This window comes from Microplitis mediator, chromosome 11 (assembly GCF_029852145.1).
Source record: "Microplitis mediator isolate UGA2020A chromosome 11, iyMicMedi2.1, whole genome shotgun sequence".
Taxonomy (NCBI): Eukaryota; Metazoa; Arthropoda; class Insecta; order Hymenoptera; family Braconidae; genus Microplitis; species Microplitis mediator.
This window is the reverse complement of record NC_079979.1, coordinates 4,147,737-4,175,000: the sequence shown is the minus strand read 5'-3', so window position 1 is coordinate 4,175,000 and position 27,264 is coordinate 4,147,737. Positions and strand designations below refer to the sequence as shown.

General features: G+C 29.4%; 2 long non-coding RNA genes across 2 annotated transcripts; both read right to left on the bottom strand.

Annotated features, from left to right (window-relative positions):
* Positions 1-4,825: 4,825 nt before the first annotated feature.
* LOC130677686 (uncharacterized) lies at positions 4,826-9,403 on the bottom strand. The gene is made up of 2 exons (XR_008991691.1): positions 5,442-9,403; positions 4,826-5,035 (listed from the first exon to the last, which is right to left on the bottom strand). It is a non-coding gene; the product is annotated as an uncharacterized LOC130677686 (long non-coding RNA).
* Positions 9,404-11,432: 2,029 nt separating this feature from the next.
* LOC130677354 (uncharacterized) lies at positions 11,433-12,448 on the bottom strand. Its single transcript, XR_008991577.1, has 2 exons — positions 12,048-12,448; positions 11,433-11,642 (listed from the first exon to the last, which is right to left on the bottom strand). It is a non-coding gene; the product is annotated as an uncharacterized LOC130677354 (long non-coding RNA).
* Between the last annotated feature and the right edge of the window lie 14,816 nt (positions 12,449-27,264).

Here is a 27,264-nt window from a genome sequence, read left to right as displayed (position 1 = left end):
TCGCTAGATATTTTTATCAAAGCGACTTGGTTTTTATACACGTAAACGTGATATTTTATTCTTGCTCGGAAACAAGTAAGTCAATACTCAGTTTCATATTTGTATACTTTATTAAAGTTATACATAATATTATATAAACGCCGTAGCGATTTACCACATAAAGAGTCATTCAGTCATAGACATCGACCCGTGGTAGTGTTACGTTAATAGTATACAACTTGCCGTAGTCAGTATCTGTCAGCTCTTACTCGAGCCACTCCAACTGACTACTCTTTCATACTAGTACGAGCCGGCGTCTAAAAAGATTGTAGTTGCGCACTAACTTTCGGCCGCGTGAGCGACGGCGGATACAACGGTAGCTCCCTGTATCTAAATTACCTGTTCGTACTTAATTATTTTTTCAATATAAAATTATTTATTTAAATACACATAGTATTATTATTATTATTAATTTTTTGTTTTTTTTAAATTAAGTAAATAAATAATTTTTTTGTTTTAATTATTTGACATTTTTAATTAAAAAGTCAACTACTTCTTAAATAAATTCTAATCATATTTATCAATATGTATTATATTTTATATATGTTTTATTAATATATAATCATTTTTACTATATTCACTTGAAAATAAAAAAAATTAAAATTAAGTTTATCTTCAATTTTTTCATACTTATATTATGTACTCTTATATTATCAAAAATTATTAAACTATAGTAGACTATATTAAATTCGTTTTTTTAGTTTCTACAGTTAAATATCCAAAAACGAATTAAAAATTATATAACTTTCTAATAAGTCATTTTCAACTTTTATATTAATTTTTCATTTATATATGTAATTATAATAAGTAAATAATTTTAATTTTACTTATGTTAAACATTGCTTTAATTGATAAAAATTTTTAATAGAATCGCATTAAAATATATAGTGTTTTTATTATAAACCAACTATTGATTTCTTTTTTTTTTTTTTTCAAAACAGTCATAGCGTTAATTGATTTTTTTTTTTTATTTCTTTGTTTCAATCTTTTAATGTTTTTCTATTTATTTGTTTATTTTTTTTATTTAACGATATATATTAACTAAAAACATAAAATGATTTCAAATTCTCCTATTTAGTCTTTTTTATAAATTGAAATTCTTAACTAGTTTAAAATTAAAGTTAATCGATTCTGAGTAATTAATATGTATCCATAGAAAAAAACATCTTTAGATTAATTTCAATAACATTTTTTGTTTATTAGCTTTTATTTCTGTTGTCTTAATCTTTTAAATGATCATTCGATTCATTTTTATAAAATTTCAGGTTCAATAGAACGACTTTTTTTTTTTTTTTTTTTATATAATAGCGACTTTATCCAATTTTTTTTTTTTTTTTTCGCAAAACAATAAAAAAAAATTTATATTAATTATTTTGGATGAACGTAATTAGACAAAAAAAAATTATTTAATTGATATTGCCACATATACAATAGCTTAATAATTAATGAATTTGTTTTCTAACCATAATAATATAAATATACGAACAATTTATGTTATTACAATGATTCATTATAAATATTTATAAAAACTTAATTTTTACTCAATAATTATTAATAGTAAACTTAAAAATAAATTATGAAAATTAAAAAAATTTCGTATTTATAAATCGTAAATATCTAAGTTATGTTGATCAAGATGTACTGAATTAACGTGAGCCAACCGTTACCTGTTGTTAAATATGTTATTTCTAGCCTGGCAGATATCATTTTCATGTTTCGACGATTTTTTATTTTATTTTACTCATTTATTAATCCAAATAAATTAATTAGTCATAATTTAATCTATTAGTTCTATTATACAACGTTTAAAGCTTACATTTAATAAAAAAATATATGATTGTAAAAATAATTCGTTGCTATAGTACTGCATATTTTAGGTTACTAACTATCATATATCTTTTGAGTTGTCGGTAATATTCTACTTTGAATTTATTAGTGAAATAATTGAAAATTTTATTAGCAAGAAGACCTATTGATTTTAGTATAAGCTCAGTTTTTAATAAGTATGTATGTGTTCCTTATGAATCCTTTATTTTCTTTTAATTATTCATCAACTTACTTTTATAATTTCTACAGCATTCAAAACAAAAACATTTATGCACATATATAAGACTGATTAAAAAAAATGGACTATTGCACGACTCATAATGCGAAGCATTAGGGAGTGCTTTACGATCGAAAATTTTCATTCGCCTCCTTTCTACAACTATTTCGGTTATTATCGTCTTATTAGTGAACAGAAACATCTCACATGATGCACCAATTTACAGTCAATGTAATAAAGATTATTTCTGCGATTTTCAAAAACAAATTCAGTGCAATAGAAACGAGAAAATCATTAAAATAAACTAAAATATTTTCCCGTCAAGCAGTAAAAAAATTTTGTAGCTTGAAAACACAATATCTCGAAAAAGAATCCATAATTTAACTCCATTTTTTTTTTAAATGACTCGTTTTGCCCTAGAAGGATTTGCTTTCGAAAATGGATATCTAACTTTGTGTTATGCAATTGTAATTAATAAAAAATTAAATCGCATTTTCTTTAATTTTAGCCTAAAAAATATGTGTGGACATTCGTCTTAACAAGTGCGCATGCGTGGTATTTTTTTTTTCTAATACTATCACCCAGTGTGCCTGCGCCATACTTTTAACCGATTCATTTGGCGCGGGTATTTCGAAAATAAAAATATAAAAAATTGAGATTAGACGAATAAATAAATAAATAAAAATAATAAATAAACAAGTGAAAAATAAAAATAGAAAAAAAAAAGTAAAATTTTTCACAGATCGTACGGCGAAAAATTTCGGAATTTTTTACGTTTGAAATTTATTATTTTTTTTTTTTTACTTTAAATAAAATTATTTTTTTTATCATTTTTATATAAATAAATAACATTTGTACTTCAAATTTTATTTATTTTTATTTTTTTTATTTTGCCTGCGACATTACCCTTTCGGAATATTTTAATGTTTACGATCAAATAAGCATTATGAGTCGTGCACTTTTGGATTTTCCAAACTTTTTTTTATAATTTTCTATGTATTCAATAAATTTATTTACTTCAAACTTCAAAGAAACATTTTTCTTTTTCCCAGGTAAAGACTTATGTAGAAAGATATTGTCCTCAACCTCTCTGATTTCGGTATAATTTGAGTATACATCGTGCTTGGAATAGATATTTTTTCAGTATCATTAAAGTATAAAAAATTCAAAAACATACCCAAAACATGAGACGATTTGAGTATAATCTGGGAATGAATTGGGTATAATTCTTAAAAAATACCGAAATATTTATCAATTTCTACTATACCGGAAATGAACCCAAAAGAAACTTAAATTTTCGGTATAATCAAATTCGCTAGGGAAGAGACCCAAAAAGAAATAATCCCTAGTGTTGGTTTACGACTTCGTTTAAATAAAAAATATAATGAATATGTAGGTTTCTTTTTTATTTTACAACTATTTATTTTTTTAAATTCAATTCATTATTCTCAAAAAATTATTTCAAATAATTTTATTATTGATAAATAATTTTATTTTATTTACAGATTTCCCATCACGAGGAGATTAATGTAAAACTTTTCTAAAAATAATAAGAGGAATTTTTTAAATATTAATAATCCAGTGTGTAAATACTAATAAATGATTTATTAAATATTAATAAATCATTTTTTATATGTTAATAAATCATTTGTTAAATAGTGATAAATATTTGGTTAGCACAAAAAAATCGCTGCTAATAAATGATTTATTAACTGTTAATAAATATTTGTTAAGGACCTATCCTCTAATAAATTATTTATTAAATATTAACAAATCTTTTTAAATACAAAAAAATCCTTCTATCAGTGTGCGCACATTTTTGTTATTCATTTTTTTTCGTAATTGATTTCTTTAATTATAAAAAAATTCAAAAATTGTCAACTGTCTGCTAACTTTAGGATCATGTTTACTATGACAAAATAATTCAATGTTAAATAATAATTGTTGACACTTTTGACAACCTGCAAATAATCCATGGTACAAATATAAAAGTTAACATTTTTTTTGTGTCACCATTAACATTTAAAAAGTGTTGAAGTTACTTCTTATATTACTCGAATTTTGTGTTGAAATTTTAACACAAATTTTGTGTTGAAATTCAACACAAATAGTATGTGTTAAAAAATAACACAAATATTGTGTGGACCGTTTTTAACACACAGATTGTGTTGATTTAAACACAATATTTTTTACTGTGTGGAAGCGATTGCCTTAAAATCGTCATGTTTGCTCGTATCAGGATATACTTACACGATATAGATACAACGTATCACGTAAATGCTTATTTTTGAGCTAATTATTGATCATAATCGTGAACAAATATAAATATAAAAAATGCTCATTCATTTATTATTTTAGATTCTCAATTTTTAAACTTTAACATAAAACGTAACCCTGTTGAGCTTGCAAAGCTCATAAAAAGCGAAACAAAGGTAGTTTCGAGCTCGAAGATCTCGAAAATGTATTCACAACAATGTTTTAGAGATCAAGGAGCTCGAAAACAGCGGGAAGTTTTAGGGCTGGCTCGCACGGTCAACCGATAGACGGATTTTTTTATATGCCTTCATACCAATAAGAAAATTTATATATAATTTTTCTTATCGGAATAACGGGCATATAAAAATCTTAACTTTTAGAGATCTGTCAGATATCTAAAAGTTAAGATGTTTATGGCTTGAAAACCAGAATATTCTCTAAAAGATATCAGAAACAAATCTTATATGAATGAAAATAAGTCCTTCATAATTTTTTTCGTAAGACAGTGATTTTTATTAATTGGTACAATACATTTAAAATCTTCACTGTATTGTTGTGATTATTTTCCTGATCCTATATTATTACTGTCCCCGAGTTTCTCTCCTCCCATTCCTTATCGGTTAAACATGTACCTTGAAAATAATGCGAACTGCATATATGTCCTTCACAGCAGCCATATCCTTGTGATGGATGGCACTACAAAAAACTTATATTTTATCGATTTTCCGTTTTTCAATAAAAATTGTTGCAGTTTTTCAAGAAGCAAAACAATAAACTTTTTTTTTAATAACCTTTAAGCAACGTACTCATAGGAAATGAAAATTTAAAGAAAAAAAATTAACTCCTTCACTGCGAATCGTAGAATTTGGAATTTGAAAATGGATAGGACTTTAAAGTGAAAAGTATAAAATATTCAAATTTCGCAGTCTTGCGCTGGATTTAATATCGAGTGTAATTTATTAAATGTTTAATTTAAGGATTAAAATGTAAAAACACAGAAGTTTATCAGTTTAAAATTATTGACTGAAGTTTAGAGTTTTTCAAAATTATTCACGTCTACTTCTAATTTTTTTTTTTCCACTGTGTTATGATAATTACTTACCCAACCGCCAGGACATGCTGCATATGCACCAGAACAGATAAAAATCAATACGAAAATTGATAATATTAAAGTTATTTTCGACATTTTGTTTCTTTATATCTTGAAAAAATATTTTACTTTTTTATTCGTAAATTCAATAGAATAAGAATTATAATTAAAAATATATAAGCAATTATTATTTATTACCGATTATTCTGCAAGCTTCTTTGTTACTGATCCGTGGATTACTGGCCTTTGTATATATTGACTGTTATGTCCTTCGACATTTCCGATGATAAATATTTTTTTCTGATAAAATTTATCTTATAAACTAATAAATGTAAACTTCTACTTTGCAAAATAAATAACGATGGAAAATTACTAGATTTTTAATTTCACAAGACCAAAAGTTATCACGGAGTATCGAGTTTGAGATTAATAGTTGAAGGTCAAAAACATATAGAGCTGAAGGGTAAAACGCGGTTAGTAAAAAAATGAAAAAAAAATACCATCTGGCAATCAGAATGAAAGGTAGATTTTTCGAAAATTTTCAGCACCACCCTGACTTCAGGCAAAACGGGTTAGTTAAAAAATAGTTATCTTAAACATCCAGTGATATCGAGTACTGTAGAGTTTATCTAGTTAAAGTAAAAAAGTGTTCCACTCCAGTGCTGACATAAAGACGTCTAACGATCGACTTCAAAATCTAATCCGCTCTAGAACTTAATAAAACGTGCTGATTGTTACATCAAACATCAAAATCTGTTGATTGTTCAAAAGATATGGGGGTCAAAATTTTTGAAAAATAACATTTTATGTCCCTTTTCCCGGATAAAGAAACAGGATCAGATAATCCCTGGTGAAAATTTTTCGGACTTCTGTCTGAAAAAGTCTTTAGAACTCTAGAACTGAGTTTTTCAAATAGAAGTCTGGAAAATTTTCACTAGGGATGTACTAAAATGTGTTTAAAATCATGAAAAATTTTCGTCTTTATGGTCTCTTTCGATCACCTTATAAAGAAATGTATGACTTATTCTTTAGTTCAAATCATATTATCAACAAAAACATTTCAAAAACACATTTTTTATGATGCTTTTCAGATATTCTAAATGCTAAAGCTTCAATCTGAGTCAAAAATCCTTTAAATCTGACTTATGATCACTAACATTGATTCCTGCATAATTATATTTATTTTATTGACCATAATATGGAGTAATAATTAGAGAAAAGATTGTTTATTAATGATTTCCGATTAATAAATTTTCAAACATTTAAACTAAATCATAACTTTTTAACTATAATAAACGGATTTGGATGGTTAAGGCGGCAATCGAAAGAGCTTGTTGGCCATCAACTTTTCTGAAAATTTCAGATCATTTGATCAAGTAGACTCGAAGATATTGGCGAATTACGGAAAAAAAATTTTTTTTTTTTAGTTTTCTATTGATTTCTCAGTTTGAAGCTTAAGCTTATTCAGGTTGAATTCAGCTTTAACTTAATTCCACTAGCAGGCTGATCAGTTTGAAATAATTTCAACTGAAAGGCTGAACAATTTAATTTAAGGCTCAATTAAGCTTAGTCAGTTTCAAGTAAGGTTCAGTTCAGCGCATTCAGCTTCATTTAAGGTTTAGTTAAGCCTAATCAGTTTGAAATAATGCTGAAACTTTTCGACTGGGGTATATTTTCACTTAAAATTAGTGAAAAATCACTAATTCATATTCAGAAAGTGTAAGCAATTATTATTTATTACCGATTATTCTGAAAGCTTTTATGTAACCGATCCACGGATCGCTGACCTTTAGTTATTGACTGTTATGTGTTTCGACATTTCCGATGATAAATATTTTTTTCTGATAAAATTTATCTTATAAACTAATAAATGTAAACTTCTACTTTGCAAAATAAATAACGATGGAAAATTACTAGATTTTTAATTTCACAAGACCAAAAGTTATCACGAAGTATCGAGTTTGAGATCAATAGTTGAATGTCAAAAACATATAGAGCTGAAAGGGTAAAACGCGGTTAGTGAAAAAATGAAAAAAAAAATATGATCTGGCAATCAGAATGGAAGGTAGATTTTTCGAAAATTTTCAGCACCACCCTGACTTCGGGCAAAACAGGGTTAGTTAACCCTTCGTTGGTCGCGCTTCTCTGCCCGCCTTCGTTGGTTGCGTGGTTAGGGAATCGCCGTAATGTTAATTTTCATACAGCGTTGCCAAATTTATAGACAATTTATGACAGCCATACTAGCTATCTATATTTCGATTCCGTACATGTGGCAACGTTGAGAATAAAATTTTACTGTCTAGTTTGGTCGCGCTTACGGGGAATCGCCGTAATTCGACGTTCATTCGACATTCATTATTTAATATATAATTAATATAAATAATTATAACTTTAGAAACTCTTTTAATGTATGTTGAATAGATCAAAGAAGGAATAGCTGAATTGTTGAAAGATAAAAAAAAAATTTTTTTTTTTATATTACAAAATAATGAAAAAAAGCGGGGAGTCGCTCAAGCGCGACCAACGAAGGGTTAAAAAATAGTTATCTTAAACATCCAGTGATATCGAGTACTGTAGGGTTTATCTAGTTAAAGTAAAAAAGTGTTCCACTCCAGTGCTGACATAAAGACGTCTAACGATCAACTTCAAAATCTAATCTGCTCTAGAACTCAATAAAACGTGCCGATTGTTACATCGAACATCAAAATCTGTTGATTGTTCAGAAGATATGGTCGTCAAAATTTTTGAAAAATAACATTTTATGTCCCTTTTCCCGGATAAAGAAACTTGATTAGATAATCCCTGGTGAAAATTTTTCGGACTTCTGTCTGAAAAAGTCTTTAGAACTCTAGAACTGAGTTTTTCAAATAGAAGTCCGGAAAATTTAAACATTTTTTAGCATTTCTTTCTCCTATAGGAGAAAGCTCGAAGAGCTCGAAAATGTATTCACAATAATGTTTTCGAGCTCGCTAAGCTCGAAAACAGCGGGAAGTTTTCGGGGCTGGCACGCAGGCTTATTCGATAGACCGATTTTTAACTTCCCGCTAAGAAAATTGTAAATTTTCAAAAATTCGGGAAGTTATTGATTTCGGTCCGATTTACGAAAATCGAATTTCCATCAGATGTCGACATTTTGAGGTCCTAGGGAGCTATTCTGACTAATTTTAAGATGACGTCCGAGTGTATGTATGTATGTATGAACGTACGTACGTATGTAAATACCTGTATCTTTTGAACGGATGAACCGATTTTGAACTTTAAGGTGTCATTCGACGCGGCTTGTCAATATCTTGAAGCTGAAAGAAAATTGAGCTTGATCGGTAGGACTCGTTCAGAGATATTCCAAAAATAAACTTTTTTCAAAAATGTTTTTTATGGATAACTTTTAATGTGTTCGATGGATTGATTCCAAAATGGACTGGGCTCTAGAGCTTCATGAGTCGCGTCGAATGCCACCTCAACTATCAAAATCGGTTCATTCGTTCAAGAGAAACCGTTGTCAAAAGAATTAAAAAAAAAAAAATTTTTTATTTTTTCTGAAATATTTCAAAAACGACTCAATAAATCGAATTCAAAATTTGATCAGCTTTAGAACTTGACAAAACGCGTCGATTGCCGCCTCAACCATCAAAATCGGTTGATTCGTTCGCGAGATATCGTAGGAGAAAGAAATGCTAAAAAATGGTTTTTTACAAAACAATGGCATACAAAAGTATTTGCGAGCTCGAAGAGCTCGAAAATGTATTCACGACAACGTTTTCGAAGTCAACGAGCTCGAAAACAGCGTGAAGTTTTGGGGTTGGCCCGCAGGGTCAACTTATAGACCGATTTTTAACTTCCCGCTAAGAAAATTGAAAATTTTCAAAAATTCGGGAAGTTATTGGTTTCGGTCCGATTTGCAAAAACCGAATTTCTATCAAATTTGGACGTTTTGAGGTTCTAGGAAGCTATCCTGACTAATTTCACGATGATGTCCGAGTGTATGTATGTGTGTACGTACGTACGTACGTATGTATGTATGTAAATATTCATAACTCTTAAACGGATGAACCGATTTTGATCGTTGAGGTGTCATTCGACGCGGCTTGTTAATGTCTTGAGGCCGTAAAAATTTGAACTTAATCGGTAGGGTGCGTTCAGAGATATTTCAAAAATAAAATTTTTTTTAAAATGTTTTATTTGGATAACTTCCAATTTGCTCGATGGATTGATTTCAAAATCTAATCAGCTCTAAAACTCTATAAGCCGCGTCGAATGCCACCTCAACCATCAAAATCGGTTCATTCGTTCAAGAGAAACCGTTGACGAAAGAATTCAAAAAAAATTTTTTCTTTGGTTTTTTTGAAATTTCTCAAAAACGGCTGAATAAATCAATTTCAAAATTCGACCAGCTTTAGAACTTGATAAAACGCGTCGATTGCCACCTCAACCATCAAAATCGGTTAATTCGTTCGCGAGATATCGTGGAAGATAGAAATGCTAAAAAATGGTTTTTTACAAAACAATGGCATACAAAAGTATTTGCGAGCTCGAAGAGCTCGAAAATATATTCACAATAATGTTTTTGAGCTCAGCGAGCTCGAAAACAGCGGGATGTTTTGGGGCTGGCCCGCAGGGTCAACTGACAGACCGATTTTTTTTTATTGTTTTTAAACTAGTCGTATGAGTAGACTATTCTTTATTTTTTATTCATACGATTGTCGTATAAATAATTAGTTTTTTCTCACCTCCGGGCGGAAAGCGTCAACTTTCGTCCCGCTGTGCAAAACGAAGTTGCCGCTTCCCGCTTCCGTCGAGGAGAAAAATAGTATACACTCCTCGGGAAGTAAATAAGAAAGCCTCAGATCACATGTTTGTTGACCTCGGCTTCGCCTCGGTCAACAATTACATGTGATCTGAGACATTCCTTACTTTACTTCCCTAGGTGTGTAATATACTATTATTCATCCGATTGTCGTGCGATTATCAACGGCCAGAAAAATAACTCGGTTATATATGTTCATAAAATATGCATTGATCGTATTGATAAACTTCCGAGAGATAAAGAGCGAGCAAGGGCAGTTCTTTTTTAAATTTGGAAACTATCGAATCGATTAGTTAAAAAATCTAATCAGCTCTAGAACTCAATAAAACACGTCGATTGCCACCCCAACCGTCTTAATCGGATAATCCGTTCGAGAGATAACGTCGACGAAAGAATGAAACAAAATAGTTTCTTTCGTTTTTCGTGAATATTTCGAAAACTATCGAATCGATCAATTAAAAAATCTAATCAGCTCCAGAACTCGATAAAATCATTCGATTGCTGCCAAGAACGTCCCAATCAGATAATCCGTTCGAGAAATATCGTCAACGGAATAATAAATGTTAAATCAATATCTGCTTTTTTCATTGAATAGCATAATAACTACTGAACAAAATTACTCAAAACTAATATGTTCTTCTTTAGATAAGTCATTAGAAGCGATTGCCTTAAAATCGTCATGTTCGCTCGTATCAGGATATACTTACACGATATAGATACAACGTATCACGTAAATACTTATTTTTGAGCTAATTATTAAACATAATTGTGAAAAAATATAAATATAAAAAATGCTCATTCATTTATTATTTTAGTTTCTCAATTTTTAAACTTTAACATAAAACGTAACCCTGTTGAGCTTGCAAAGCTCATAAAAAGCGAAACAAAGGTAGTTTCGAGCTCGAAGATCTCGAAAATGTATTCACAACAATGTTTTAGAGATCAAGGAGCTCGAAAACAGCGGGAAGTTTTAGGGCTGGCTCGCACGGTCAACCGATAGACGGATTTTTTTATATGCCTTCATACCAATAAGAAAATTTATATATAATTTTTCTTATCGGAATAACGGGCATATAAAAATCTTAACTTTTAGAGATCTGTCAGATATCTAAAAGTTAAGATGTTTATGGCTTGAAAACCAGAATATTCTCTAAAAGATATCAGAAACAAATCTTATATGAATGAAAATAAGTCCTTCATAATTTTTTTCGTAAGACAGTGATTTTTATTAATTGGTACAATACATTTAAAATCTTCACTGTATTGTTGTGATTATTTTCCTGATCCTATATTATTACTGTCCCCGAGTTTCTCTCCTCCCATTCCTTATCGGTTAAACATGTACCTTGAAAATAATGCGAACTGCATATATGTCCTTCACAGCAGCCATATCCTTGTGATGGATGGCACTACAAAAAACTTATATTTTATCGATTTTCCGTTTTTCAATAAAAATTGTTGCAGTTTTTCAAGAAGCAAAACAATAAACTTTTTTTTTAATAACCTTTAAGCAACGTACTCATAGGAAATGAAAATTTAAAGAAAAAAAATTAACTCCTTCACTGCGAATCGTAGAATTTGGAATTTGAAAATGGATAGGACTTTAAAGTGAAAAGTATAAAATATTCAAATTTCGCAGTCTTGCGCTGGATTTAATATCGAGTGTAATTTATTAAATGTTTAATTTAAGGATTAAAATGTAAAAACACAGAAGTTTATCAGTTTAAAATTATTGACTGAAGCTTAGAGTTTTTCAAAACTATTCACGTCTACTTCTAATTTTTTTTTCCCACTGTGTTATGATAATTACTTACCCAACCGCCAGGACATGCTGCATACGCACCAGAACAGATAACAATCAATACGAAAATTGATAATATTAAAGTTATTTTCGACATTTTGTTATTTTAAATCTTGAAAAAATATTTTACTTTTTTATTCGTAAATTCAATAGAATAAAAATTATAATTAAAAATATATAAGCAATTATTATATATTACCGATTGTTCTGCAAGCTTCTTTGTTACTGATCCGCGAATTACCAACCTTTATATATATTGACTGTTATGTCCTTCGACGTTTCCGATGATAAATATTTTTTTCTGATAAAATTTATCTTATAAACTAATAAATGTAAACTTCAACTTTGCAAAATAAATAACGATGGAAAATTACTAGATTTTTAATTTTACGAGACCAAAAGTTATCACGGAGTATCGAGTTTGAGATCTATAGTTGAATGTCAAAAACATATAGAGCTGAAGGGTAAAACGCGGTTAGTAAAAAAATGAAAAAAAAATACCATCTGGCAATCAGAATGAAAGGTAGATTTTTCGAAAATTTTCAGCACCACCCTGACTTCAGGCAAAACGGGTTAGTTAAAAAATAGTTATCTTAAACATCCAGTGATATCGAGTACTGTAGAGTTTATCTAGTTAAAGTAAAAAAGTGTTCCACTCCAGTGCTGACATAAAGACGTCTAACGATCGACTTCAAAATCTAATCCGCTCTAGAACTTAATAAAACGTGCTGATTGTTACATCAAACATCAAAATCTGTTGATTGTTCAAAAGATATGGGCTTCAAAATTTTTGAAAAATAACATTTTATGTCCCTTTTCCCGGATAAAGAAACAGGATCAGATAATCACTGGTGAAAATTTTTCGGACTTCTGTCTGAAAAAGTCTTTAGAACTCTAGAACTGAGTTTTTCAAATAGAAGTCTGGAAAATTTTCACTAGGGATGTACTAAAATGTGTTTAAAATCATGAAAAATTTTCGTCTTTATGGTCTCTTTCGATCACCTTATAAAGAAATGTATGACTTATTCTTTAGTTCAAATCATATTATCAACAAAAACATTTCAAAAACACATTTTTTATGATGCTTTTCAGATATTCTAAATGCTAAAGCTTCAATCTGAGTCAAAAATCCTTTAAATCTGACTTATGATCACTAACATTGATTCCTGCATAATTATATTTATTTTATTGACCATAATATGGAGTAATAATTAAAGAAAAGATTGTTTATTAATGATTTCCGATTAATAAATTTTCAAACATTTAAACTAAATCATAACTTTTTAACTATAATAAACGGATTTGGATGGTTAAGGCGGCAATCGAAAGAGCTTGTTGGCCATCAACTTTTCTGAAAATTTCAGATCATTTGATCAAGTAGACTCGAAGATATTGGCGAATTACGGAAAAAAAATTTTTTTTTTTGCACGACTCATAATGCGAAGCATTAGGGAGTGCTTTACGATCGAAAATTTTTATTCGCCTCCTTTCTACAACTATTTCTGTTATTATCGTCTTATTAGTGAACAGAAACATCTCACATGATGCACCAATTTACAGTCAATGTAATAAAGATTATTTCTGCGATTTTCAAAAACAAATTCAGTGCAATAGAAACGAGAAAATCATTAAAATAAACTAAAAAATATTTTCCCGTCAAGCAGTAAAAAAATTTTGTAGCTTGAAAACACAATATCTCGAAAAAGAATCCATAATTTAACTCCATTTTTTTTTTAAATGACTCGTTTTGCCCTAGAAGGATTTGCTTTCGAAAATGGATATCTAACTTTGTGTTATGCAATTGTAATTAATAAAAAATTAAATCGCATTTTCTTTAATTTTAGCCTAAAAAATATGTGTGGACATTCGTCTTAACAAGTGCGCATGCGTGGTATTTTTTTTCTAATACTATCACCCAGTGTGCCTGCGCGGCTTGCAGGCACACCGTCAAAAGTAAAAATTTCAGAAGTATACCAACTTCAGAAACTCACAGTTAGGAATGTAAAAAATAAAGATGGTTCATAATTCAGAATGACAAATTATCACCTTGTCAAAAACATCGAATCTCTAATCTTTATATCAACACATACTCAGAATTTACAATATTCATTCTTTCGTAATAAAGAATTAACAATATTTAGAATGACAATATTTCAGAAATCCAATACTTCCGAAATTTCGAACTACGAACGCCAATTCTTCAGAATTACATTTTATACGAATGACCATTTTAGTAAAATTTTCTAAGCTTTGCTGACAGTCGGTTTTACAGACTTTCCCTATGAATTTACCATTATCATGTGAGTGCTTTGGCGGATTGATTGGGTTTAAAAAATTTGTATGACTCGTTATGTAATAATTATATATGAATTTTACAAGTTTAATTTGTATGAAACGATTATATTGAATGTACTGAATTAAGATAGAAGTGCTATTTATGGCCAGTGTTTTATTTTTAGACCTTAAATATTTCATTTTAATTAATGGAGAAGTATAAAAAAAAAAAAAATTCATTCTAATACAGTAAAAAAAATCGGTCTGTCAGTTGACCCTGCGGGCCAGCCCTCAACCATCAAAATCGGTTCATCCGTTCAAGAGTTATGAATATTTACATACATACATACGTACGTACGTACGTACGTACACACATACATACACTCGGACATCATCGTGAAATTAGTCAGAATAGCTTCTTAGGACCTCGAAACGTCGACATCTGATGGAAATTCAATTTTCGTAAATCGGACCGAAACCAATAACTTCCCGAGTTTTTGAAAATTTACAATTTTCTTAGCGGGAAGTTAAAAATTCCCTTTAAATGAATTAAAAAAAATTCATCATATCATTACGTACTTTGCGTATTATTTTATTAAAATTTTTGAAGTAACCAAAACTGGTACTAAAGTGGCCAAAAATGGTACTTCTATCCTATATGAATTATAAAATAAAATTCAAATAAGATATTGAAAATAATACACGGATCAATGTCCAATAGAATGAATCAATTATTCTTGAATTATAATTATTATTTAAAATATTGGACCTAATAAAACATAAACATATATGTTAATTATAAATTTATAAATAAAAAATGCATCTGGATTTGATTTAGGCTGTATTTTTATTCATCACACAAGCATTAATAATAATTAAGTTACAATAATAATAATCCGAAAATTCCCATAGAATCCAATCACATGCGACAAAAACGGCATTGAAACCAATACAGTCTATAGGATTCTATGCGGTTTTTGTCGCAGTTACGTGGATTCTACAAGAATTTTTGGACAGGGTATATACTGATATACATCAAGATTAGTTTCGATTAAAATTTAGTTTAGTTAAATTGATAATATTTAAAATCTATAAACTATTTTTAAACAGATGAGATTATATTGTTTATTAGTATGTGTTAAAAAAATTATGTCACTAATTTTACGATTTTATGTTGAAGCTTAAATAATTATAACTCAACTATTCTTTCTAAACATGAATAAGTCAATATTCACTAATTCTGAGTGCCAACCGAACCACTTTTTGAAATTAGTGGTTCGGTTTGCACTTGGCATTAGTAAATCTTCACTTATTTTCACTTATTCATGTTTAGAGAGTTATTAGAACTTAATTATTACTGGCCAAAAATAGCACTTCTATCTTAATTCAGTACATTCAATATAATCGTTTCATACAAATTAAACTCGTAAAATTCATATATAATTATTACATAACGAGTCATACAAATTTTTTAAACCCAATCAATCCGCCAAAGCACTCACATGATAATGGTAAATTCATAGGGAAAGTCTGTAAAACCGACTGTCAGCAAAGCTTAGAAAATTTTACTAAAATGGTCATTCGTATAAAATGTAATTCTGAAGAATTGGCGTTCGTAGTTCGAAATTTCGGAAGTATTGGATTTCTGAAATATTGTCATTCTAAATATTGTTAATTCTTTATTACGAAAGAATGAATATTGTAAATTCTGAGTATGTGTTGATATAAAGATTAGAGATTCGATGTTTTTGACAAGGTGATAATTTGTCATTCTGAATTATGAACCATCTTTATTTTTTACATTCCTAACTGTGAGTTTCTGAAGTTGGTATATTTCTGAAATTTTTACTTTTGACGGTGTGCCTGCAAGCCGCCTGCGCCATACTTTTAACCGATTCATTTGGCGCGGGTATTTCGAAAATAAAAATATAAAAAATTGAGATTAGACGAATAAATACATAAATAAAAATAATAAATAAACAAGTGAAAAATAAAAATAGAAAAAAAAAAGTAAAATTTTTCACAGATCGTACGGCGAAAAATTTCGGAATTTTTTACGGTTGAAATTTATTATTTTTTTTTTTTTATTTTAAATAAAATTATTTTTTTTATCATTTTTATATAAATAAATAACATTTGTACTTCAAATTTTATTTATTTTTATTTTTTTTATTTTGCCTGCGACATTACCCTTTCGGAATATTTTAATGTTTACGATCAAATAAGCATTATGAGTCGTGCACTTTTGGATTTTCCAAACTTTTTTTTTTTTTTTTTTATATCTCCTGTGAAATATATTCAGAGAGACAAGAAAAAACGCCTGTAAAAATCAGAGCTCTTAATATTAATATTTAGAGGTCGCGCATCGCAAATTTCTATTTCCCATTTAAATAACATAGGAAAAATTACTTTTCAATTTCATAATTTTATATCTTAAGAACTAATGGACAAATTCTAATGACTAAAGCATATTTTTGTAGGAAATTTAACGCTCTACAAAAACGGTCTTTACAAAATTTTCGATAATCATACTCCTTTAAAAGTTATTCGAGGTCATAGTTGAACTTACAAAAAAATTGAATGTTTTTTTTTTTTTTGATGGTACTATTAATCTTTTATTAATATTTTGTTATGAAGAGGTCAGATTTGTGAACATTTACATTTTTAAATAGTTATGTGCATCAGTTATGGGTTCTCCATGGTAACATATTCATTTTTCAACATCGCATTATTATAAGGTTACTTTATATTGAACTAAATGGAAAAATTAATGACTGAAAAAGCCCAATTAGATCAAGATATATTTATTGTTTTATGTTTTATAACTCTCAGATTTAGATTTCTCATCTATAATATTTTCAAATAAAGACTATTTTAAGGTTGTTTTATTACAATCTGGGAAACTACGACGATGTTCTTGGACGACTTGCAATAGATACTGTAATTGTTCTTCGTTCTTGGTTAAACAGTTGTTGTAATCTTCAATCAGAGCAATACCACGTTCTGCTGAGTCATTAACTACCGTTTGTTGGTAATTTTTGCCCAAAAAGAAAGAAAAACATTCAATTTTTTTGTAAGTTCTTTGACCTCGAATAACTTTTACTTCAAGTAACTTTGACCTCGAATAACTTTTAAAGGAGTATAATTATCGAAAATTTTGTAAGGACCTTTTTTGTAGAGCGTTAAATTTCCAAAAAAAATATGCTTCAGTCATTGGAATTTGTCCATTAGTTCTTAAGATATAAAATTATGAAATTGAAAAATAATGTTTCTTATGTTATTTAAATGGGAAATAGAAATTTGGGATGCGCGACCTCTAAATATTAATATAAAGAGCTCTGATTTTTACAGGCGTTTTTTCTCGTCTCTCTGAATATATTTCACAGGGGATATCAAAAAAATAAAAATAGTCCATTTTTTTCAATCAGCCTAACATATATATTATTTATATATATTAGGGTGATCCAAAAAATAACAAATTTTTTTTTTTCTTCCAAACTGGTTCAAAAGTTTCATTTAGATAAAAAAAGACGCCTGTAAAAATTAGAGCTCTTAATATTAACATTAAGTTGTTCCTCATCGCACTTTTCTATTTTCCATAAGAATAACATGGGAAAAATTTTTTTTACGTCCCCTGATTTTTATAAGTAGCTAACGATGCGTCATAGGAATAATTGGCAGGCATATTTTTGTAGGTAATTGAATGCTCTACAAAAAAAGATTCTAATCATTTTTTGAGGAATCTATTTGTTCAAAAGTTATTTGAGGTTGAAGTCGAATTCATATTAAATTTTGAGATTTTCTACTTTTTCGGCGAAACTATCAGACTTATTACAAAATATCATCAGACCTTTTTTGTAGACAATTTTATTCCCTAAAAGTTATTTCTACTAAAGTTTTTTCGAATCCCGCATTGTTTTCTAGTTATTTTCATTTTAATGTCAAGCTCTTAAAATCGATCAAAAGACTATTTTTTTATGAGCATGACATTAAAATAAAAATAACTAGAAAACAATGCGGAATTCGAAAAAACTTTAGTAGAAATAACTTTTAGGGAATAAAATTGTCTACAAAAAAGGTCTGATGATATTTTGTAATAAGTCTGATAGTTTCGCCGGAAAAGTAGAAAATCTCAAAATTTAATATGAATTCGACTTCAACCTCAAATAACTTTTGAACAAATAGATTCCTCAAAAAATGATAAGAACCTTTTTTTGTAGAGCATTCAATTCCCTACAAAAATATGCCTGCCATTTATTCCTATGACGCATCGTTAGCTACTTATAAAAATCAGAAGACGTAAAAAAAATTGTTCCCATGTTATTCTTACGGGAAATAGAAAAGTGCGATGAGGAACCTCTTAATGTTAATATTAAGAGCTCTAATTTTCACAGGCGTCTTTTTTTATCTAAATGAAACTTTTGAACCTGTTTGAAAGAAAAAAAAAAAGTTTGTTATTTTTTGGATCACCCTAATATATATATTTTAGAGTGGTCCAAAAAAAAACATTTTTTTTTTTTAAGTGCTCTTGTCTCAAAAGGTTTTTTTAAGTATGAAAAAAATTCCCTCAAAAGCACAGCTTGATATCTCAATTCTTCAAGAAGCTCAGTAAATTTATATTTTCCCATTTAAATAACATGTAAAAAAATTTTTTTTCGTTTTCATCCGGTAAAACTACGAAAAAAATTTTTCTCTGAATTTTTCGTTAATTATTCTTGTAGGAAATTCAATTCTCTAAAAAAAAGTATTGAATTAGTTTTTTCGTAATCCTAACGGGTAAAAAGTTAGTAAGCTTTAAATATTCGCAATAAAAGAAAATTTAATCAGATATGATGAAAATTTAATTCAGTATCCATCCCCAAGTACTAGCTTTAATTGAAAAATATAATGAATTTGGGACAAGAGATGAAGAACAGATACAATATCTGTTACAAATAGTTGCTGATCATAGGAAAAAATATCCAAATTGTAATAAGAAAAATTATTCATAATTATATCATAGTTATTGGCGTAACTAGTAGGGTAAGTGATTCATAATGTGTCAGCGCGATGCGTTTAGCACGAGTCGCATACTGCGCACCGGAGACGAGTGCTAAACACATCGCGGGTGACGGATTATGACTTACCCTACATGTTGCGCCCATAGTTTTATTTAATTCATATGCGCTATTCATATTTTATTAATCCCCTAAAAAGCGAAGTCTCAATAGCTGTTTAGTGACATGGTGAAAAAAAAAACATTCGGCATCACAACCTTGGCTACTCAATGGGTAACAACAGGGAATTGTCATTACCCCATATTCAGTAAGAGCTTGAAAGATAGTTACGTTTATTTTCATTACGTCACAATGGCCGGGATAGTAGACATCTTTATTGCGTTTTGACAAATAATTTTTCACCAGTCGGTAAACGGCCATTTAGGGTTCGCATTTTAGGCATGATGAAACGTGAATAGCGCGCATGAGTTGAATAAACGATTATTAAATTATTTAATTATTATAAACAGTTTAGAGTTTGATTAATTTCAAAATAAATACATGCAGTCACCAAAAAAGTTTTTAAGAAGTTGAAAATTATTTCAAATCTATCAAAATTAAATAAATTATCTAGTAATGGTTTCAATTCCATTTAAGAGTTGCTCGAACTATCTTCCTTCAAATTTACTTAGTAACGAGTACTTAAAGCTCAATAACTTTTTAACCGTGAGAATTACGAAAAAACTTATTCAATACTTTTTTGTAGAGAATTAAATTTCCTACAAGAATAACTGATGGAAAATACAGAAAAAATTTTTTTTCGTAGTTTTACCGGATGAAAACGTAACAAAAAATTTTTTTCGTGTTATTTAAATGCGAAAATATAAATGTATTGAGCTTCTTGAAGGAATCCCGAGTCAAAATTAAAAAGGTGATTTGAGCCTCCAAATCCTACATGAGGGTAAGGAGGTTCAAATCATCTTTTTAGAATATGAAGATCCATGAATTAAAAAGGTACTTTGAACCTAAACGTGGTAACTTTGTCCGCTTTTACCAAGCTTAGGTTCAAATCATCTTTTTAAAAAGGTAAAATAAGCCTCCACACAGAAAAAACAGTTAACTTGGTTCAAGAAAAATATTGTCTTCCGAATTTTCTTTCTTGATTTAATAAAAGTAAAACGCTTGATTCAAAAACTTTTTTTTGGTTCAAGACAGTAAATTCTCTTGCTCCAAAAAAAAATTATTTTTGAAGCGAAATTGAAAATTTCTTGGTTTAAGAAAAAAAATTCTTGGCTAAAGAAAATAAGTCATCTCTTGCCAAAAAATCAACGTTTTGAACGAAAAAAAGTTTAACTTCGGCCAAAAAACTTTTTCTTGCCCCAAGAAAAAAAATTTCTTGCTCCAAAAAATCAAAGTTTTGAACGAAAAAAAAATAACTTGGGCTAAGAAAAAATTTTTTGGCCCAAGGAAAAAATTTTCTTGCTCCAAAAAATAAACGTCTTGATTGAAAAAAAAAAAAACCCTTGGGCCAAGAAAAAAATTCTCTTGCTCCGAAAAATAAATTGGTTAAGTGAAAATAAAAGTTGCTTGGGCCAAGAAAAAAAAATTTCTTGCTCCAAAAGTTTGCTTCTTCAATAAAGACTTAAATTTTTCTTAGTCAAAAATGTATTCTCTCTCCGACGGGTTGATGTGTTAATTCTTTTTTTTTTTTTTTAATCTGAAACGTAATTTTTTTTTTTTTTTTTTTTCGAGCCAAATTATTCAAGACTTGAATTTCAAGTAAACTTTAATATTAAATATTAAAGTCATGATGTATTATAAGATATACTATAGTACAAATCAAAAGGGTACTTGTTGGTCTGTCAAATGACAGAGGAGTACTCGAATAAAATCGTATTGAAATTTAGAATATAACACTTCTGAAATAAATGTCTTACCAGGGACACTACAAATCGTAGGTGCGATCTCGTGGCGAGCACCGAACTACTCCCGCTGCTGCTGCCTAGCACCGGTGACTTTCCCCTTCTCCATACCGATCTTTTCTCCCAAAAAATTTTTTCTCTTGGCTTAAGCAACCTTTGTTATTTTGGTCGGAGAATACAAAAATACTTGCGTAAAAAGAATAGTACTTGTTCCGAGAAATTTTATTCTGTTTAACCAAAAAAATGCAATATTGCTACAAAAAAATAATGTATCTTGCTCCAAAAAAAATATCTCTTACTTTAAGAAATATAAACTCTTGAAACAAGTGAAAATTTTTTGATTTAAGCGTAAAAATATGTTGACGTGAGAAAAAAAATTTTGATTCAAGATAAAAATTTGAAGATAATTGTTTACTTGGGGCAAGTAAATTTTTATTTTCCGAATTGATCAAAAAAACTTTCTTGAATCAAGAATATTTTCCTTGATTCAAGTTAACTGTTTTTTCTGTGCAGAGCCTAAATTTATAGATCGAGAAAAACTCTCATCGGATCGTGTACAATTGGTAAAGAAACAGAAGGGAAAAGGAGGCCACTAATTATAAATGGCTGCCATGATTGAAAAAAATTTGAAATTTAAAAATTCCAAAAATAATTTCTTAGCAATAAATGTTTTGTTGTGAGTTAAAAAATAACAAAATTTAAAATATTAATAATAATAGCTAAACTTATACGAGTAGGCGTTCGAATAGACTAGTACTATGTCATTCGAAATCCGAATCGAATAATTAGAGCCTATAACTTATTAGTATATGATTAATTAATTATTTTATGTGAACAATAAATACAAACGAAGTATAGGAAAACGGAAACTGCCGAAGAATTTGAAAAAAACTGCTGAAAACTAATCTGCTGCCGCCGGGATTCGAAACCACGACCTTACGAATATGAACCCGGGAAAAAATGATTTTGCCTAATCATATATGATTATATATAATCATATATGAAGTTATATATAATCATGCATGATTATATATGGGGTCATATATAATTATATATAATTATATATGACCCCATACATAATTAGATCTGATCATACCTGGCTGTTATAAGCCCATATATAAGTCTATATATAATCAGATCTGATTATATATAAGTCTATATATAATTAGATCTGATCAGATCTGATTATATATAAGTCTATGTATAATTAGATATGATCATACCTGGCTGTTATGACCCCATATATAATCATACATAAGTCTATATATGATCAGATCTATTTATATATAAGTCTATATATACTTAGATCTGATCATACCTGGCTGTTATGACCCCATATATAATCATGTACAAGTCTATATATGATCAGGTCTGATCATATATGAGTCTATATATAATTAGATATAATCATACCTGGCTGTTATAACTCCATATATAACCATATATGAGTCTATATATGATCAGATCTGATCATCTATAAGTCTATACATGATTAGATCTGATCAGACATGATTGATACAAACCCATATATAATTAGATATAGGCCTATATATAATTAGATCTGATCAGACGTGACTGATATAAACCTATATGTAGTTATATATGTCTATGATTAAATCTGATCAGATTTCATTGATATGAAACCTATAAATATTTAAATATATATATATATATATATATTAAATAATATGACAATTTTTTAATATCAATGTTATTAAATTTTTATTCTGTCAACTATCAATCAAACTTAAATCCCCAATACTTAAAAAATGTTCAAAGGTTTCGGCAGTAATTTAAAAGTATAAAGTATCAATTTGATTATTTGAGTTAATTAATGCCATAAACGTTTCTTAATTGTAAGTGTATAACAGACTAGAGGATCAGACTACAAACCATCGATAACCAAAGTTAAGCAGCATCGGCGTTGGACATTAATTGGATGGGTGACCTCGTAGTAAAATAATTGTCGATGGTTAATAATGTTTTTTTTTTTTTTTATTTAATTTTAACCGACATTGATATTGATGAAGACAATAAATCCTAATTAAACTACTTAATTAATAATTTACAGATATTCTAAATGAGATTCTAAAAATGACTATATTCGTTCATGCATGATTATATATAATCATATATGATCATGTATAAACAGATCAAGTTATGTATGATCAGACCTGGCCAATTTTTGAATCTGATTATATATAGACAATTATGCATGATCATATATGATTAGGCAAAATCATTTTTTCCCGGGAAGCACAACCACTGCCGCACTGCTACTCGGACGCTCACGATCAGTTGGAAATATCTTTATGTATAACAATAATATCATGCTAAAGAATTGAGCTCATTCGAAGTTACAGATTAAAAGTATGGTAGGCCATGGAGGGTTAAAATACCATTTTAAAAAGGTGATTTACTCCTTCATACGCTACTTTTAGGACATCGAGGACTTAAATAACATATTACATTCAGCGGCAAGTGCAACATCAAAAGAACTGAGGTTTTGGAGGCTCAAACTACTGTTTTAATTTTGACTCGGGATGAGATATCAAGCTGCGCTTTGGAGGGAATTTTTTTTATACCTTAGAGAAGCTTTTGGAATGATAGCCAAAAAACTTTTTTTTTTTGGACCACTCTAATGATTATATATAATTATATATGATCTCATATATAATCATATATACTTATATGTAATCAGGTAAAATCATTTTTTATCGGGTAATTATATCGAATATCGATATAACAGGGCTATGCTGCTACTCTGGTCGTCCTTTTTAAGGGCGCCACTGGAAGTAATAACGGCCTCCCAGAGCCGGATCTTAGATCATCAGGGTCGTTGTAAATTAATTAATTTGTAAGAGAAGGAAGAGGAAGGATAATTTATAATTATTAACACTTTATTTGAATAATAATTTTAACCTTTATTTATATGATTTTATAAACCTTTTGTCCTTGTAACACTTATAAACCTTATTACTATCGTCAACTACCTTGACGTTTTTAAAACTTATTCTTGTCAACTACCTTTGACGATTTCCTAAACCTTTATTAAGCCAATTACCTTTGGCATCACACACAGACTCACACTGAGTCCCCTGGGCTTATTATACACATACACGTGACTCAACTAAACCTTAACTTAATCCTCCACGCGGTCACCAAGACCCTCTACGTGGCTAAAACCTTATAATTATTCCCGCGTGGTCCCCTGGACCCTCTACGCGACTTTTACCTTAACAATTAATTAATTCACGCGGTCCCCTGGACCCTCTATGCAACTTTTACCTTAACAATTAATTTATTCACGCAGTTCCCTGGACCCTCTACGTGATATAAAACCTTTACAACAAATTCACGCGGTCACCTTGACCCTCTACGTGATTTTAACACTAACAATTTTAATCTCACTAACACTATTTTCACTTTTAACCCACACATCCCTCGCAGATTTGAATCACGGTGGAAACACCGTGGAAGTGTAAACACCGTGGATCCACCGTGGTTACCCGGTGGGTTTGTTCCATTTCACCACCGGGTATACACAGTGTATCCACTGTGATTACGCGGTGTATCTACCGTGATTCCACGGTGGCTTGACCACTGTGTATGCACGGTGTTTCCACTGTGATTACGCGGTGTATCCACTGTGATTTCACGGTGGCTTTGTGCTATTTCACCACCGTGATTCCACGGTGTATCCACCGCGTAATCGCTGTGGAAACACCGTGTATACACAGTGGTCAATCTACCGTGGAATCACGGTGGATACACCGCGTTATCACAGTGGTAAAATGGAACAAACCCACCGTGTTTCCACCGTGATTCAAATCTGCGAGGGATTCTTTTAACAATTTTCCTTTTACCAGTATTAAAATCCTTCAATTCAATTCACCGTTTAAAATTACAAATCAATTAATATACAACTAATTAATCGTCCTTCACCAACAATAAAATTAATTAATTAAAATTTAGTTTAAAGATATTTACATTAATTAATTAATTTTTTATCAACTGTCTCACTATTACTTTTATTTCTATTTTAGTAATTATCTGTAACCACAATGAATTTACGTCAGAAATCCCAATACCACGTTCACCCGATTCTCACTCGATTCTTCAAAGTATGCGTCACTGACTACTTTTGACTTTCCTTGATTCTTTTCTGTTCTGTTTAGCAATTAATTTTCTTTTATTGTTATTAACTTTAATTTATTATTCACTATTATTTAATAATTTTAATTATTGATTAATTAAATTTTATCTCAGACTTTTCGCGTCTGTTAACTTTGTCTTAATTAGTTATTTAACGGTCTCTTTATAAATTTCAATTTATTTATTCAATTAATTTTATTTAATTAATTTACTTAATTTTATTTATTTATTTTAATTAATTACTTTTATTTAACGCGGACTCGACCACGAAATTTCTGGCTTGTGTTGTCACACAATAGGCCTAGAATTTTCTACGACGCAATAATTCCAGCAATGGCCTGGAATTATGAACGACGCGCTGGATCCGGCTAAAGGGCCTGGATCTGGTTAGACAAACGTCTGGCTTAAATTAATTTTAACAAAATTTACACTACTTAATCTATTACGGGCCTAGACGCGGATTACCCCGACGAACGACTAAGTATTTTTATAGAATTAAATTAATATTCTGGCTTGGGCCTAGAACAATTAATTTCATTAATACCTGATTTTATTTTTGATATTTTCCAGTGGCTTTGTCTCCGTCTGGTGGTTCGTCTCGTCAGGTTCCTTCGGCTCTTCGTCTCGTTCGTCAAAGTTCCAAATTTACTTGTACTCTACTGCGTTAATTCAGCGTCTCAATCCTCGAGTGGTATGTCCGGTTGTATGTGTAGGTCTTGATGGTTACCCGGCCCTGCCGGTTCTGTGTGTCCTCTGCTGCTATCTTACATTTTTAATAATTTCGCTCGAGTGTCTTCGGTTGTTATCGAAAAACCACTCCTCTACTAATTTATGATTGGGCCTAGCGTAAGAGTATTTTCAATCAGCGCGCCCGGTGACAAGTCGAAAAACTCATTAAATTGCTGGTTTGGGGTTGCGGGCAGGGTAAATGACCATCAGCAAAAAATCGCGATAAAATAATTCATTTTTCCCTGTTACATCGATAACCTAGTGACTCCGATAATATTTAATTAATTACATAAAATAGTATACTATAATAATACACTGAGAAAAAATTTCCTTTTGGACAATTAAATTGGTTTTGTTAAATTCTGTTAAACCAGAATTTATTTGGGACAACTAAATTTTATTACGTCAATATAATCTATTTTGTCATTTTTAACAAATGATTTAATAGACTCTATTTGGTTGACATTAATATTTCTCTCTCTAAGATAATAAAATCATATGGTAGAATTAAGAAAATATTTATTTAATGGACAACTAAACTATTTTATAGTGCCAACAAATCCAAATATTAGAGCAAAATATTATTATATTAACTCTAATAAATATTACTTAGACACAAAAAAATATATTCATTTAGAATAAATATATATATTTGTTCGAGGTTAATAAATATATATTTGAACCTAATGATTATTGATTTAAAAGTTATGGTGTTAGGCAGCAGCAGCGGGATTAGTTCGGTGTTCGCCACTAGATCGCGCCCACCATTTGTGGTGTCCCTGGTAAGATACTTATTTTAGAGTTTTTATATTCGCCAGCTTAAAGCATTCATGGGATGGTTTGTCCGCTGAATATTTTTGATAATAATATAGGGGTATCCTGTATTACACTCTGACATTAATTTCTAATAAAAATGTTTTTCCTGAACAATTTTTGTCAAAATATGAAAAAAAGTGCGTGTGAAGGAAATAAAATACTTTTCTGAATATGCATTTATTTAACTGTTAAATAAATATTCTGTCATTTTAAAATAATATTTAATTATTATTAATAACTCATTCTTTATAATGATCACTCATATATTTCATTATGACTACTTTATAAGCTCTACAGGTAATCAATTTGATTTTATACTTGCTACTTAACGCATAACTATCTTTACTAAATATTTTAT